Below are 5194 nucleotides of genomic sequence, written 5' to 3' on the forward strand. Positions count from 1 at the left end.
TGAGCATACACTTTTTCATACATAACTAGAGGCCTGGTGCATGAAATGCGTGCACGGGAGGGGGGTGTCCCTCAGCCTGGCCTGCACCCTTTTGCAATCCGGGACCCCTCAGGGGATGTCGAACTGCTGGTTTAGGCCCGATACCTGGGATTGGGCCTAAACTGACAGTCAGACATCTCTCTCACAATCTGGGACTGCTGGCTCCTAACTGCTTGCCTCATTACCCCTAACCACTTGCCTGCCTGCCTCATTGCCCTTAACCACTCTGCCTGCCTGCCTGATCACCCCTAATTGCTTGCCTGCCTGCCTGATAGCCCCTAACCACCTCTGCCTCAGCCTCCGCTGCAGCAGCTTCATCCAGGAGAATGTCTGGAATGATGTCTTGAAGGTTGTTCAGCTGTCCAGTGTAATTATGCTTTTATTTTTATAGATACTTTAGAAAATGAACAGAAATGGGGGAAAGACAGAGATTATTTAATAGGGTTTTATTGCAATATATTAATCCTGATTACAAATTAAGTGCTGTTTGGAAGTGTCATATTGCCCTATTGATCCAGAAGTGGAGAAAAAAGAATCACATGCTTCATGAGGAAATAAATTCTGGATCAAAGCCATCAGTCATGAGTATCATTTGAGCATTTGGTTTTAAAATGGACTAGACATGTTCTTTTTCAGAGAATAAAAATTTCTCTAATAAATGCAATGGTTTTATTTACTTCATTTAAATAACTATGATTTACTTTAAAAACACTCCTGAATAAAACTGAAACTCTTTCCTATTAGGATGATATTTCTTTCTTCTACTGTATGGATTGTCAATACTTTTATTTTAGACTCCATACAAATACTATTAATAGGCAGGGTATTGACACAAAATTTTTTACAGCAAGTATAAAGGCAGAGTATTAAAACATTCTGAGTATGGTAGCATTTTGCTTGATCATAAGATTTTTTTGTGATCAAAGTACTGCATGTTATGTCGTTGAGTCACTTATTAGTAAAGTAAAATAAACATTTAACAAAGATTGGTTAATTGGAAATTCACTGTATATCTTTTCTACTTCATTTATTCATTTAACATAATTTAAAAATTATTTTTCAATTAGAGCTGATAAATAATATTATATTAGTGTCAGGTGTAACAATAGTGATGAGACATTTATATAGCTATCAACAAAATGAAAAAAAAAAAACCCAAACTACTGAATGAAAAAGATATTTGCCAATGATACATCAGAGAAGGGGTTAATATCCAAAACATATAAGGAAATCAAAACAACAACAACAAAAATCCGATTAAAAAATGAGCTGGGGACCTGAATAGACATATCTCCAAAGAGGGAACACAGATGGCTGACAGACATATGAAAAGATGCTCAAAATCACTAATCATCAGGGAAATGCAAATTAAGACCACAATGAGATATCACCTCACACCTGTCAGAATGGCTATCACCAATAAATTAACAAACAACAAGTGTTGGCAAGGATGTGGAGAAAAAGGAACACTGGGAATTATAAATTGGTGTAGCTACTATGGAAAACAGTATGGTGGTTCCTCAAAAATTTTAAACATAACTACCATATGACCCAGCAATTCCACTTCTGGGTACATATCCAAAACACTAATTCAAAAAGATATGTGCCCCTCTATGTTCATTGCAGCATTATTAACAATATCCAAGATACAGAAGCAAGCTAGGTATCCATCAATAGACAAATGGATAAAAAGGAGGTGGTGCATATATGCAATGGAATATTACTCATCAATGAAACAGAATCAAGTCTTACCATTTGTGACCATAGGGTACTATGCTAAGTGAAATGTCAGACAGAGAAAGACAAATAACCTAAATTTTGAATGTCTACTACTTGCACGCTTTGATCTGGGAGCCCACCTGTATGTATGTTACACTTTGTTCTGTCTTTACGTCTCTCTTGGTTTTTTTTATTTGCTCTTTTTTATTGTTAGTGACAAAATTTCATTTTTGACTGGACTCAGACTTAGACATAGAAGCTTTTAGAGAGGACAGTCTATGCCTCTTGGCAGTCTGTTCCTGGCATTTTTCTTGGCCTCCTTCATTCTCAGCCAAAAGTTTAGCATATTCTGAGGCCTCATCTTTATTGTTCTTGGTACGTTGTTCAGAGCAATACGCCTGCGTCTGTGTTGCAGGACACGTGGATAACAAGACGCTGAATCTTGGGTACTTTAGTCCTAGATTTCCTACCTTCTCTCTTTAGAGGCTTTCTCACAACATATTGGCAGACATCATCTTCTTTAGAGAGACTGAAAAGTTTGCAGATTCCGCTGGCTCTCTTGGGCCCCAGGCCATGAGGCACAGTGGTATCAGTGAGACCAGGAATATCTTTCTCCCCCTATTTTATACAATGACCAAGTTGAGAACCCTGAGATTGGCATCCGCAATGCAACCCTGAACAGATTTGCGTTTTCTCTCTCCAGTTCTCCTTGGTCTGGAACAGGCGTGCCCCTTACTCAGCAGCAGGCGGACTCGGCCGTGGGTCAGGACACCCTGCTTCATGGGGAGGCCTTGTTTGCCGTTCCCGCCACTGATTCGAACCACATAACAACTCTTCTGGTCTTCACCCAGCGCGTCCGCAGCAACTTCTGTGGCCATCCGCTTCTCATAAAATATACAAAGTTTGCATTCATCACCACTTCAATGAGTTTCTGGCAGCCAGTGGCTGGAAAGAGATGCTGAGCTTCATCCTGGAGCAGTCGACAGCCGCCGAGGCACCACCAAAAAGACTCCTATGTCTCTTAATCTTACTCTCCAGCATATTCTTTTGCCTCCTTTCTTAATTTTACCTTTCTAAATTTTTACTAATAATTGAAGTCATGTCTCAGCTATGTTTAAGCTGCAGATAAATCTAAGCACTGAGATTGTAATAACATGTTTTATTGCATTTGATAACATTTCTACTTTGTACTTTTTGTGTTTTGAGTTTTTCAGGCTATTCTCAAATCTTATTATTTCCCTCAATTAGCTGGAATTTTCAAAAAAAAATATAGCCTGGTATTAGTAAGTTGGGAGAATAGAAGCCACATATATATACGTTGAAGTACATTTCTCATGTGTTCTAGGCTTCTACAGCTATACAGAACACAACAGAATTTGACATCTCAATGTATTACTCTTTTGTTGGTGAACAATGGAAGCAGAATTAAAAAGTGACCTCTGTTCCAGTGTCTATATCACAATTCCCTCTCTTAACCATGGAGAAGGCATGTGCGCAACTGACCAAGTCTTTATTTTGAGCCGTATTTCCACCAACACAACAATTTCCACATGGAAGCTCTTAGGCCTGTAGGAATGAGAGTCTCTCGAGAATATCTAAGAGCTGTATACATGGAAAATAATTTCACTTCTTTTATACAAGAGAAGGTTCACTTGGAAAGTTTCCTTCATTCAAAAATAATTTAATGAAACCCAGAATATTAAGCCCAGGAGTAAATGGTGTTTTTTTTTTTTAATCTGGAGAAGTATTTAGTTGTCATTAAATAATTTGGAGTATAACTATCTTTGGTTTAATATCAACTAAATAAAGACTAATTCTTGTTCATCCTACTGAGCTCATCCTTGATCCAAAAATTCAGGGAAATTAGGAACTCAAATAGTAGGAAGCAGCTACCATTATTGTTATCATTCCCTGTCCTAAGCTTTTGTGTTTTTCTTCTAGGATCCTCAATATTTGTTGCAGAAAAAAAAAAAAAAATCCCGAGTCTAATTTATTTTGGGAGCAGAATTGTCTCCAATTCTTCTTCTTGCTTTGATTGTCCCAGGCTTCCTCTAAGTTATTTTAAGGGTTCCTCTACAGTTATGGTAATATGAAATCCAGAAAGTTTAAAAAGACAAACTTGTCTTCACTTCAGTCACCTCTGTTATGCTCCATGTCCAACCTTCACAGCCCTTGCAGAAAATGGATCTTCTGTGCACATAGCCAGTATGGCCAGAAGTGTTTCTGTCTGAGATAGAAGACGCTGTTCCTAGGTTCCAGCTCTCACAGAGGGGCCACGGAGCCCTACTCTTCACAGGCCTGCAGAAGTCTAATATTTTCCCCGGGGCTTTCAGAAGCAACCGAAACACATCCTCCCATGTTTCTGCTATGAACAACACTGCGTTCCTCCTACCTAAAAGCCAGTGGCCCCATATCTGTCACTTTTCCTTTCCAGCATCCTCCCCCTAACGGAGCCTAGAATTCACTGCCTCCCTCTAGCAACACTGCTCTGAGGCAAGGGAACAGGTGTGTGATGATAGAGAAAAAGCTACCCTTCATCTTATCTTTCTCCAGAGTATCAGGGGTATAGACATGATCTTTGAACAGATTTTACCATTTTCTTACTATATTGGGTTGTTACAAAAAAGGTTTATGTAGTTCATCTTAGGTTGATGCCCAGTCACCACTCTCAGAATTAGTTACCCTTTAAATGCTCATCGCTACCACTAACAGAAGGCTTGTTCCATGCTTCCCACATTACTAAGAACGTTTTATTATTTATTTTCATCTTCAGAACAAGTCTATGAGATAAATATGACAGTTACTCCTATTAAATAAGAGAAACTGAGGACAAGGGGTAGTTGGTAGTTTATCTAAGAATGTGTAAGACATAAATGCTGAGGATGGGAGTCTTACCCATTGCACCGACTTAAATTATTTCAACCTAATTTTTTATTAAGTCACCAGTAGAGATTTGAACTGAATGCTGAATAAAGGACAAGACAACTACATTCATTACTGTGAACCCTGGAATAACTATACCTATTCGTTTTGTTACTGAACCACGATTAAAACAGCCACTGAAACAGTTTCAGCCAGATGCAGACTATACACACTTCCTATGTTTACAGAGCTGGAATCATGCACATCAAATCAAAGCAATTCTATTTAGTCTGCTTTTTTGTCCTCAAGTCCCAAGAGAAAGATCATTCTCAGCCATATTCAGAGGAAAGCAATGCCCTAGGAGCTTGCCAGTCCTAAAGCTGGGAGCCCAGGAGAATCACTAAGGGAGGCCCTCCAACTCCTTAACCCTGGGGGCAGACCTCACTGCCCTCTGCAAGTTATAACCAGAAACACAAGCTCATTAACACCCCGCATTGTTTTTGTTTCTTTATATATACGTATTTATTAAAAGTTTTAAGAACTTAGCACACCAACTCAGGCGGCTTTCCTGAAA

General features: G+C 39.0%; 1 pseudogene across 1 annotated transcript; it reads right to left on the minus strand.

Moving 5' to 3' along the window:
• Window positions 1-1982: 1982 nt before the first annotated feature.
• On the minus strand, window positions 1983-2760 carry LOC308530623 (small ribosomal subunit protein eS6-like; annotated as a pseudogene). Its single transcript has one exon. The product of its transcript is annotated as a small ribosomal subunit protein eS6-like (transcript).
• Window positions 2761-5194: the final 2434 nt, after the last annotated feature.

The sequence above is a fragment of the Myotis nattereri genome (genome assembly GCF_964212035.1).
Source record: "Myotis nattereri genome assembly, chromosome: 1".
Taxonomy (NCBI): domain Eukaryota; kingdom Metazoa; phylum Chordata; class Mammalia; order Chiroptera; family Vespertilionidae; genus Myotis; species Myotis nattereri.